This window comes from Lithobates pipiens, unplaced genomic scaffold (genome assembly GCF_037356315.1).
Source record: "Lithobates pipiens isolate NorthernLeopardFrog02 unplaced genomic scaffold, aLitPip1_a1.2 Scaffold_18, whole genome shotgun sequence".
Classification (NCBI taxonomy): domain Eukaryota; kingdom Metazoa; phylum Chordata; class Amphibia; order Anura; family Ranidae; genus Lithobates; species Lithobates pipiens.
Window position 1 is genome coordinate 632364802 of NW_027507758.1, and position 12517 is coordinate 632377318.

General features: G+C 45.0%; 1 protein-coding gene across 2 annotated transcripts in view; it reads left to right on the forward strand.

Annotated features, from left to right (window-relative positions):
• The window catches only part of LOC143989544 (uncharacterized), a 221041-nt gene that overhangs the window by 67323 nt on the left and 141201 nt on the right, over positions 1-12517 (forward strand). The window lies entirely within an intron of this gene.

Here is a 12517-nt window from a genome sequence, read left to right on the forward strand (position 1 = left end):
ATACACAAGTGCTTGCAGCAGATAACAGTCAATATAAGCAGGCACTAGAAGCAGATGGATAGTGTAATACTAGCAGATCATTTGTAGCAGATAACACAGTCCAGTATAAGCAGGTGACTTGCAGCAGATAGGTAGTTCAATATGAGCAGGCACTTATAGCAGATGAACAGTTCAGTATAAGCAGGTTATTTGCAACAGATAGGTAGTTCAATATGAGCAGTCACTTATAGCAGATGAACAGTTCAGTATAAGCAGGTTATTTGCAGCAGATAGGTAGTTCAATATGAGCAGGCACTTATAGCAGATGAACGGTTCAGTATAAGCAGGTTAATTTGCAGCAGATAGGTAGTTCAATATGAGCAGGCACTTATAGCAGATAAACAGTTCAGTATGAGCAGGTTACCCTTCTAGCAGACGGATGGTCAGAGCAAGCCGAATCGGATACCAGGCAGGAACGAAGTACAAGGGAACAGGCAGGAGAATAGTCACAACAAGCCGAGGTCGGGTGCAGGCGGATAGCAGATGGGTCACAGGCAGGCCGGGTCAAACAGGAACAACAACACAGATCAGGTCTCACAGGTATAACGCTGTTGAGCAGACAGCAAAGACTGTTGACAAGAGGCTGGTTTAAATAGGCCGTTTGGCGCCAATACGGACGCACGCACGCAACCGTGCGCGTGCCCGCACACGCGCACCTGTGTACGAACGCAAGGGCGTTCGTACGATCGTGCGTACCCGCGACGATCGTACATCAGGAGGCCTGGAGGACAATCTCTTCGTGGGATTTTCATGACATTGCCCCCTCCCAAGGGGCAGCCTACGGATGCCCTTTCGGGAAAACTTTTCCGGATGGGCCCTTTTAAAGGACCGAATCAAGTTTTTCGCATGAATGTTGTCCTCAGGCTCCCAGGAGTTCTCTTCAGGACCATAACCTTTCCATTTGATTAAGAACTGGTTCTGGTTTCCTCTTCTTCTGGATTTTAGGATGGCTTCAATTTCAAATTCTTCTTCACCATCAACCAAGATCGGATCAGGAGGAGTGGTTTTTCGGTTAGGAAATGGATTGGGAGTGAAAGGTTTCAATAATGATACATGGAATACCGGATGAACCTTTAGTGAGTCTGAAAGTTCTAGTTCAAAAGCAACTTCGTTAATCTTCCTTTTGACTGAGAAAGGTCCTAAAAACTTGGGACCTAGTTTCCTTGAAGGACACGCCATTTTTAAGTTTACCGTGGATAGCCATACCAAGTCACCAGGTACCAGTACTAACTCTCCTCGTCTCTTCCTGTCAAAGGTTGCCTTATTGTGCTCTTGAGTTTTAGTCATTGTTTCTTGTAGAAGTTTGTTGTTGGTTGAAAAAAAGTTCAACTTTTCCTGGACCGCAGGTACTGAACATTCAGGAAGGGAGTTGGGTAAAAATGAAGGGTGGAAGCCATAATTGGCAAAAAAGGGTGTCTGTTTGATGGAGGAATGGAGAGAATTATTATACGCAAATTCAGCTACTGGAAGCAGGGAGATCCAATCATCTTGCGCAAAAGAGGAAAAACAGCGTAAATATTGTTCGAGAGTTTGGTTTGTCCTCTCAGTCTGCCCATTGGACTGAGGATGATAAGCGGATGAGAAAGATAGCTCAATATTCAAGGCCTTGCAGAGGGACTTCCAGAATCGAGAGGTGAACTGTACTCCTCGATCCGAAACTATATTGGCTGGTACCCCATGGAGCCTAATTATTTCTTTGATAAACACTTGTGCAGTTTCAGAGGCTGAAGGGGTACCCTTCATGGGAATAAAATGTGCCATCTTTGACAGACGATCGACCACCACCAAGATAGTGGTATGATCGTCTGCCGGAGGCAATTCAACAATGAAGTCTAGAGACAGCATTTTCCATGGCCTGTCCGGAACAGACAACGGTTTAAGGAGGCCCCAGGCTTTGGTTTTACAATTCTTACTCCTAATGCACGTAGTGCAGGTGTTCACGTATTTCCTGCAATCCTCCCGTAACTGAGGCCACCAAAAAGTACGCTGTACCAAATCAATGGTTCTAGTGATACCAAAATGTCCGGCGAGTGCGTGGTCATGACACAGCTCTAGAACAGATACCCGCAGAGTTTCAGGGATGTAGATCTTGTCTTTATACCACAGTAACCCACCTCTGGTCTGTAGTTCTGGTTCTGAGAAGGGTCTTTGTCCCATGGAGGCTTGTCTAAGTCGAGAGAGAAGATCTTCCTGAAGCAGAAGGAAATTCCCAGGAGCGAGAATGGTATCCGGAGGAGAATTCTCCTGGGACTTGTGGAACATCCGTGACAAGGCATCTGGTTTTATATTCTTAGACCCTGGGCGATACGTCACATGGAAAGAGAACCGGGAGAAGAAGAGTGCCCACCTGGCTTGTCTTGGTTTTAGTCTTTTTGCAGATCTTAAGTACTCCAGGTTTTTGTGATCTGTAAATATTAGAATTGGATGAGAAGCTCCTTCCAACAAATAACGCCACTCTTCTAATGCGGATTTAATTGCCAATAGCTCCCGGTCTCCGACATCGTAATTTTTCTCGGCTGCAGATAACTTACGCGAAAAGAAAGCTACAGGATGAAGCAGGGCCTTAGTTTCTTGTCTTTGGGATAATATAGCTCCTACGGCGATTTCGGATGCATCCACTTCTAAAACAAATGGCAGGGAGGAATCTGGATGTCTTAGAATAGGAGCGGAGGTGAAAAGTCCCTTGAGAGTCTCGAATGCTTTTTGAGCTTCAGAGGTCCAATGAAAACGGGTTCCTTGTCTAGTTAGTTGTGTGATGGGTGCAACAATAGCTGAGAAACCTTTAATAAATTTGCGATAGAAATTGGCGAATCCAATAAAACGTTGGATTCCTTTCCTGTCTACAGGAGTCGGCCAGTCCAAAATCGCAGCAATCTTCTGGGGGTCCATTTTTATACCCTTACTAGAGATGATCAACCCCAAGAATGGTATACTTTCCTGTTCGAACAAACACTTGTCTGCTTTTGCATATAGTCCGTGTTGGCGGAGCCGACCCAACACGCTTTTGACGTGCTTGCGATGGGCTTCAAGGGAGGAAGAAAAAATCAAAATATCATCTAAATAAACGACAGCAAATAAGTCCAGAAAGTCCCGGAGCACATCATTGATAAAGTACTGGAAAGTGGCGGGGGCATTACACAGACCGAAGGGCATTACCAAATACTCGAAGTGTCCGAATCGGGTACGGAAAGCAGTCTTCCACTCATCTCCGGCCTTGATACGGATCAAGTTGTAAGCCCCACGGAGATCGAGTTTAGTGAACACCGTAGCAATTCCCAGTCTTTGGAATAACTCTGGAAAAAGAGGGAGAGGGTACCGGTTCTTTATAGTGATGTTGTTTAATTCACGGTAGTCTACGCAGGGTCGGAGAGTGTGGTCCTTCTTCTCAACAAAGAAAATACCTGCACCTGCTGGGGACGTAGATGGGCGAATGAACCCCTTCTTTAAATTCTCTTCGAGGTATTCTTTGAGTTTCTCCTGCTCTACCTCTGTTAAGGGAAAAACCCTTCCAAACGGAATCTTGGCTCCAGGAAGTAACTCAATGGGGTAGTCATAAGCTCGGTGGGGCGGGAGCACCTCTGCCTTTTGTTTACTGAACACGTCCAAAAATTTATGGTAGACTTCAGGAATGGCTTGACGTAAATCAATCTCTGAGTCAATAGATAATAAAGTTGCTGGTCTCGGTGAACCGGATGAACCACAGTACTTCTGGCAATACGGTGAAGAAAAGGTAATTTCTCCTGTAGTCCAATTTATGGTTGGATTGTGAGCCTGTAGCCAGGGCATCCCAAGGATTACAGGGAAAAGAGGGGAGGTGATAATGTCCATCCGGAGAAGTTCTCGATGAGAACCAGAGATAACAGTAGGTAGAGGTGCAGTTTCTCGAGTTACAGGACCAGATTTAATAGCGGAGCCATCGGCCAAATGAATAGAGAGTCCACGGGTCTTAGGTAGGAGAGGAATCTGATGTTGGGCAGCAAAGGATGAATCCATAAAACAGCTGCATGCCCCGGAATCAATAATGGCGGGTGTCTGTAAAGTCTTTCCTGGGAACTGAAAGGAGACAGAAATGATAAGGTGAGATGAAAACTTTATTAAAGAGCCTGGGAGATCAGGAGGCATGGATGGACACTTACGAAGTTTAATTGGACAGTTCCTGACGTAATGTCCAGATTCCCCGCAATAGAGACATAAGTTATTATTCCGCCGACGTTGACGTTCTTCGGGGGTAAGAGACGGCCGCAAGACTCCAAGTTGCATTGGCTCAGGTGTGTCAGACGTGGATCGGGTGGCAGGTGCTGGATGTAGATGGCTTGGGGCCTTTGGGAGCATCCAGGTTGGACGAGAGAAACTAGTGGCCCTCTCAACTCTCCTCTCTCTCAGACGACTATCGATCTGTATCACCAAGTCAATTAGTGCGTTTAATGTCTGTGGGACACCGACTCTAGCAAGCTCATCCTTCAAAGAATCAGAGAGTCCCATGCGGAACTGATGGCGAAGGGCAGCATCATTCCAGTTCGTATCCGCACCCCATCGCCTGAACTCGGCCACATAATCTTCCACCGCCCTTCGTCCCTGCTGGAGGGTCCGCAAGGCGGTTTCTGCAGTTGCTGAAAGTTGAGGATCTTCATATAATTGAGCCATAGCATCAAAAAAGGTAGAAAGATTAGTCAACGCTGCGTCCTTGTGTTCTAACAGGCGGTGGGCCCAGGTCTGGGGGTCTCCAGAGAGTAAAGATACCACAAAACCCACCTTGGTAGCCTCTAGAGAGAAGGTCCGTGGTTGGAGGGCAAAATATAATTCGCAGGAGTTGCGGAAGGCCCTGAAGCCACTGCGATTCCCAGAAAATCGCTCGGGTGTGGGAACTTTAGGTTCTGGTGGTAGCATCACAACTGTAGGTGTTGGAACTGCTTCAGCTGAAGAAACTGATGGTTGAGGGGCCCCCAAGGATCCGGAGGGGTTGGAAAGAGCAATTACCCGTTCCTCCAGCCGAGTGTAGCCTTGTTGAAGGCCCTTAACTGCCTCAGACAGTCCTGCCTGCCAGGTGTTGACAAAGTTCTTCCATGGCGGAGGCTCCCCGCTCGGGCTCAGACATTGGCTGTCTGCTACTGTCACGTACCTTCTAGTAGCGAGCCCGGATTGCGGAGAGAGGCCTCCTTTACGACTCCCACTACCGGTCTCCTGGCAATGTAACAGGGAACACGGGAGTAAGGAGGGGTACAGGTGCCTGGCAGGATCAACAGATGGGTAAGATGGGTAGGCGAAGATCAGTGGAGCAGGTGATCACAGTGAAGGGATAAGCAGGTAGTTTGTAGCAGATACACAGTTCAATGGAGCAGGTAACTTGGTGATAAACAGTGCAGGAAAGTAGGTCACTTGTAGCAGGTGAACAGTGTAATATACACAAGTGCTTGCAGCAGATAACAGTCAATATAAGCAGGCACTAGAAGCAGATGGATAGTGTAATACTAGCAGATCATTTGTAGCAGATAACACAGTCCAGTATAAGCAGGTGACTTGCAGCAGATAGGTAGTTCAATATGAGCAGGCACTTATAGCAGATGAACAGTTCAGTATAAGCAGGTTATTTGCAACAGATAGGTAGTTCAATATGAGCAGTCACTTATAGCAGATGAACGGTTCAGTATAAGCAGGTTAATTTGCAGCAGATAGGTAGTTCAATATGAGCAGGCACTTATAGCAGATGAACAGTTCAGTATATAAGCAGGTTACCCTTCTAGCAGACGGATGGTCAGAGCAAGCCGAATCGGATACCAGGCAGGAACGAAGTACAAGGGAACAGGCAGGAGAATAGTCACAACAAGCCGAGGTCGGGTGCAGGCGGATAGCAGATGGGTCACAGGCAGGCCGGGTCAAACAGGAACAACAACACAGATCAGGTCTCACAGGTATAACGCTGTTGAGCAGACAGCAAAGACTGTTGACAAGAGGCTGGTTTAAATAGGCCGTTTGGCGCCAATACGGACGCACGCACGCGACCATGCGCGTGCCCGCGCACGCGCACCTGTGTACGAACGCATGGGCGTTCGTACGATCGTGCGTACCCGCGACGATCGTACATCAGGAGACCTGGAGGACAATCTCTTCGTGGGATTTTCATGACACATGACATGGGGACATGGTTACTGTCTGGGATTCTCTCTTCTCTCCCTGATTCACCACCTCTGAGCTGGTAAATCGGGGAGGGAGACTTCTGACAGATATCCCAAATAGACAGAAGCCTATCCCACACCCACCTAACTGTCCCCGAGCCACCCCCATCAAATCATTCTCTGCAGCTATTATCTTTTGTACCACCACCCCCTCCCTTTAGAATATAAGCTCTACAAGCAGGGCCCTCCCGTACCTTTTGTATTGTACTGTAATTGTGTTGTCCTCCCTATACATTGTAAAGCGCTGCGTAAACTGTTGGCGCTATATATAAATCAATATTAATAATATCACCAGTAAAGTGCTCATATTGCACCTTCATAAACTGGCCATTTCTGTGTCAGTCAATCACAGCTTCGCTGTGTGCGGAGATCATTGACGGAGAATGTGTCTCTGTTTCACAAACCGTTAATGATCTGAGATCAGCAGCGATCCTAGCGATCACAGCTGTTCGGTTTCAGAAACGGACACCACAGTGTCTACACACAATGTCCTCACAGTAGAACACATCTGTCCCAGTGATCAACATCTGCACACATCTGTCCCAGTGATCTATATCTGCACATATCTGTCCCAGTGATCAACATATGAAACAGTGCAACTTCTAAAAATTTACTTTGACCCTTACTAAATACCTTTGACTGTCTTTCAAAAAAAATGTCATTATAGATTATGCATATTAAATATAAAAATGATAAAATTAGGATTATTAATATTTACATCCAACAGGATTAATCCCCACTAATTCGTTTGAATTTATCTTCTTCTGAATCTTCTCAAGAATCCTCTGGAAGTAGTAATTTGGTAAGTTTCAGTTTATTACAGAAGTTAAATTTTTTTTTATTTCTAAAAAATGTATGTATAAATAAAAACATTTTTATGGTAGAATTAAATTGTTTCCCATAATCCATATCTGAAAATTATTTATTTTAAGGTCAATTTAGGGCATTATCATGATTGATGGTAGATGCATACATAACTTTTATGCAATTCATTGTAACTTTTCTTTTTAAATAATGCTTGTCACAATTTCACTCACCTACTTATTACCATTATTTTATTATTTTATTAAAGGTGACTGAAATGGATTATAAGTATAGGCCCTTTTACAAATCAACATGTGGGCATGGGGCTAGGTGAACACACTGTCCCAAAGGAAACAACTAAACATGTTGAGGGTGGGTATGGTTTAAGAGGGTGTGACTGGTAATTTGGCCTTCCCCCTTTCCTACCCTGCGGCATGCTTGGATAAGGGTCAGGCTTTTTTGATGGATCATACTATTTTTTTGTATTTAGTTACAGTAAGCAACTGATAATCCGTAACAGAAACAAGGTAATTTAATGTATTTTTGTTGTTTACATTTTTTTCATGTTACAATCCTAAATAGACTCAAAGGACATGTCATGTCATGTATTACCTTTTGTACCTGTCAGGGAAATAGCCGCAATCTCACGAGGTACGTTCGTGTTAGCGCGCGTCAGCGCCTACGTAAGCGCAAAGTAGTTTCAAGACGAACGACCGACGCTACGTCTAACCGGGCGGGCATACGCGGTGATGCTACGAATACACAACGTACTCGACGTAGCCGTACGATCGCCCCGACGCGCTCACGACGTGACCCGGTCATCTCGCCTATTTAAACGTTTGCCTAACAGTGCCGCATCGCTGGATTATTGTCAGCTCTCCTGTGAACCTGTACCCGTGTTTCCTGTCATCCGACCTCCTGTGTACCGACCCGGCTTGCTTGACCTACTCCTGTTATTCTCCTGGCTCTGACTCCTGGCTTGTATCCGACGCTCCTGATCTGCTTCCTGCACCTGATGCCGGCCTGTCCTGACCACTCTCTGGACTTCCGCTGCCCACTCTCGGACTTCCTAGCACAGTTGCCCCTAGAGGCTTGCCTACCCGGTACCTGACCTCTGCTGCTACCACCTGGCAACCTGTGCTACTGTGGGCACTGCATCCCTGTGTCAACTTCAGGGTTGCGCTGCACTCGGCCGCAAGGGGAGCCCTCTCAGCATCTCGGCCTCACTCCTGACCGTGACAGTATAATCCAGCCATGTCAGAGATCGACAGAGGTGACTCCCCATTGGAGGCCGTGTTACAAGAACTTACGGCCCTTACTCCAGCTATTCAGGAGCTCCGAGAGAGATATCACTGGTTGAAGGAACGCCTGCAACACCCGCTTGAACCACCCACCTCCTCTGGTCAAGTTCCTGCTTCTACAACCTCAGCAGCCCCAGAACCACGAGTCCCAGCCCCGGAACGCTTCTTTGGGGACCGAAGAAAATTCAGATCCTTCAAAAACTGTTTTCTCTATTTCTCCCTGCAACCTCAGACCTTTTCTTCAGAAGCGACCAAGGTGGGGTTCACCATTTCACTGCTGAGGGACGATCCCCAGACGTGGGCCCATGGCCTGCTGGAGCAATGCAGCCCTTACGTGGAAACTTTGGATCTGTTTTTTGAGGCCATGGCTCGCTTGTATGATGATCCTTTTCGGACAGCTACAGCCGAAGCAACCTTGTACACCCTTCGCCAGGGTGAGCGACCTGCAGAGGACTATTCAGTAGAATTCCGTACCTGGAGCTCTGATTCCGGCTGGAACGAAGCGGCACTGAAATATCAGTATCGGGTGGGGTTGTCCGAAGCCCTTAAAGACGAGTTAGCCAGATTGGAGATTCCCACTACCCTTGAGGATCTCATCTTACTCGCCATCCGGCTCGACAGGCGTCCACGGGAACGCCAGTCTGAACGCACCCGGACTTCTTGCTCCATCCAGGCCTCACCTTCAGCTCGCCCAGCAGTAGCTCCCGTTCTGAGGGGCATGCCCCGCCCCGCTTTAACCTCCGAAGAGAGACTTCTTCGCCGTCAGGCACACCTTTGTTTTTACTGTGGGGAATCGGGACATTTTATTAACAACTGCCCCACAAGGCCGAGTAAACCAGTCCCAAGCACTCCATCTCATCTTCAGGTAGCAAGGTCAGCTTCCGCCCACATCACTCTTCCAGTCACATTGATGGTGGCAGGCAGCGGAATCCCCCTACAAGCAATAATTGACTCTGGAGCCTGTAGTTGCTTCCTGGACTTAACCCTGGCTAAGAGTCTGGCTCTTCCCCTTAACCTCAAGGAACAGAGACTGACCGTCCGTTTGGCCGATGGCTCCTTACCCAGTTCAGGTCATGTCACCAAGGAAACTAGTCCCATCCTGGCGATCACCGATTCAGGTCACCGAGAATTTCTTAAGTTTGATGTTCTGAGTTCTCCAATGTTCCCCATTATCCTAGGGATTCCTTGGCTTCAGGCTCACAACCCCCAGATTGATTGGCCCACAAAGGTGGTATCCTTCACATCTGCCTACTGCCAGCAGCACTGCTTAGATTCCGTACCCCACAACTTGCCCAGTTGTCTGTCGGTACAACCTGTACCCAGTCCGGCTCCTCATATACCAACAGTCTACCAGGAATTCAGAGACGTGTTCGACAAGAGGAAAGCCGATATCCTACCGCCTCACTGCCCCTATGACTGCCCTCTCAGCATCTCGGCCTCACTCCTGACCGTGACAGTACCACCACCCCCTCCCTTTAGAATGTAAGCTCTACGAGCATGGCCCTCCTGTACCTTTTGTATTGTACTGTAATTGTGTTGTCCCCCCTATACATTGTAAAGTGCTGTGTAAACTGTTGGCGTTATATAAATCGTTAATAATAAAAAAAAATAATAATGTATAGGGGATGTACACCCGCACATGTCTTAAAAACTTTTTTTATCCGGGTATTGCTTTCGTTTATTTTTTGTAATCAAGGGTGCTCCTTAAACTTAAACTTGTATAATGGCAAAGGTCTTCTAAAATGAGCGTAAACATCTAACACAAAAATAAATATAATTTTAAATAAAATTGGAGTCTCTTTTTTTAATCTCACTCTTTAAATTTGTTTTTACATCTAATGCTTCGAGCATAAATATAAAATATATAATATAATATAATATATATATATAATATAAATATAAATATAAAATATGTAAAAGATATTCCTTATTCATATAATATTTTAGGATATCGGTGATTTATTTGAAATAAGAAGGGGGTCATCATGTGATTTATCACAACAGGCGCTATCTGAGGTACCTATTATGATAAATTTTGGCTGGTAATTTAATTGAATTATTAAATCTAAATAAACATATTTTTCTATTTTTTTCAGATTGAGAGTTAATTGAGGATAATATTACCAACCAGGGGGGCCAATCAGTGGAAGTGATTAGTGAGATTAGTATACAAGCATTCTTGTATTTGTGTCATTTTCTACAGACTTTCCCCCCAGGCTTTCTCAATTTTGCTAAGTGGATGATCGATCTGCTGATCCCCGCTGAACAGACGTATGACCGGTCTATCTCCAATCACTGTGCTGAGATGGACCTTTCAGATCCCCACTCTCTTCTATGGTGAGATTGGATGAAAACGCACAGCCTCTCTTCTTTTCATCAAATCTCATCCTCCGGACTGATGGAAAATAGGGTCACAATCCATCTGGTTTTAAAGGACAGGATCGGATATGATAGCGGCAGGTGCCAACGCACATCATCGCCGACATCCAACACTCCATGAGAGTGAATAGAGTTTTTCATCAGGTCCATCTGAGATCAGGTCCATCCGAGAAACTGACAGGCATTGAAAGGGGCCTTACTATTTTAAATGTATGTATGTATATACACAAACACACTGTTAAATTTATAATTTTTTTTTCCCCAGGAAGTTTCAGAATTGCTAAGTGATCTACATGCCAGCTAAGATGTTAGTGAGGTGAAATGCTTCCAAAATGACCCTGAGTGGCCCAGTATGGAAGCTGTTCCACACACAGAAGAGCGCCTCTCAGGAATTCTGTGGTGCAGCTGTGGGAAATGTGTAAAAATGCCCACAGTGGAGGAGTCACTATGCTGTAAGGAGTTGACTCAATTGGAGAAATATTTCAAATAAAATGTGTTATGCATAACTGAAAAAGGTGAATACAAAGAAAAATGCCTTGACCTTGACAATTTGGACGGGTGCATACGGTGGAGCTGATTCGTTACCTAGTCTACATATGAAAATCATAGTAACAGGTAAAAATTGTTTAATAACACTTATTATATCATTTAAAAGTTATTTAAAAATAAATAATATAGTTTTTTTGTAGAACGCCAAGGAAAGCAGCATATCGCTCATTATATGCCTTCCTTGGTCCTAAAATCCATATTCTGATTCCAGCGTGTATTGTAAACAATATCAGAGAAAAATTTCCAGACTCAGAAGGAAAATATGTTGGATTTTATTACTGTTCAGACACTCCAGCAGCCAATATGGCAGTCAATTTTTAAAAAAATGTTCATCTTATTTATAATTGTTTTAGTTTAAAAAAAAAAAAAAAAAACGAAATTTTGATGTTAACATATATTAAAAAAAAAATATATATATATATATATATTGTCGTGGCCCTAAGCCCGAGACTGATGTGGATCACATAAACACGCAACAAGACTTACAACATAAATAGACCTGAGGTGTGGCTTTTGGTCATCTGTAGGTAAGCCAAGAAAAGGGGCCATACCCAAGATAAGTAATGAATACTGGGGCATTTGTCACCTCAGATTAATTACCACACTGTGACTAATAAACACTCTTCTGGAAACACTGGAAGCCTCAATCTGGTTCTTATGCGTACCAACTAGGGTCTAAGAATCTCCAGCAGTGCATGTGGCTTTCATGCGGGCATAATCATAAAACTTCTGAGGGTAGGTGTGTAAATAACAATACAGGGCATGAAAGTGTCCCTTAGAATATCTCTGAGAGACAACTGGATGTACCCAGTAGCGCCTGGTTGCCCTTCTCCTCTTACTCTACTCAGCCAATTGCTCATACATAAGCATCATCTGCAGGAGGCCAAACATGAGATGAAGCCTGGTAAAAGAATCCATCATGCTGCCTTCCCGGATATATTGGAGGATACACAGGAAACATTCACCATGACAAGCCGCACCTCAAAGCTTTTATTTCCTGTACTGTCATTTCCCTTTTAAAATAAAAAAATTTGGTGTTGGAGGAGTGGTTACGACATGCATCAAATGCTTCAAAACCATGCATTAGAGATAGTTTTTAACGCCCCATACTAAAGCTCATTGATGCCTGTCTGACACCCATATTAACGCCATAAAAACACTATGGGAGTGTTTGTTGAGCGTTAGACATTTAGTCAAGTGTGAACAAGCCCTTAGGGAAGTGATGGTGAACCTTGGCACCCCAGATGTTTTGTAAATACATTTCCCATGATG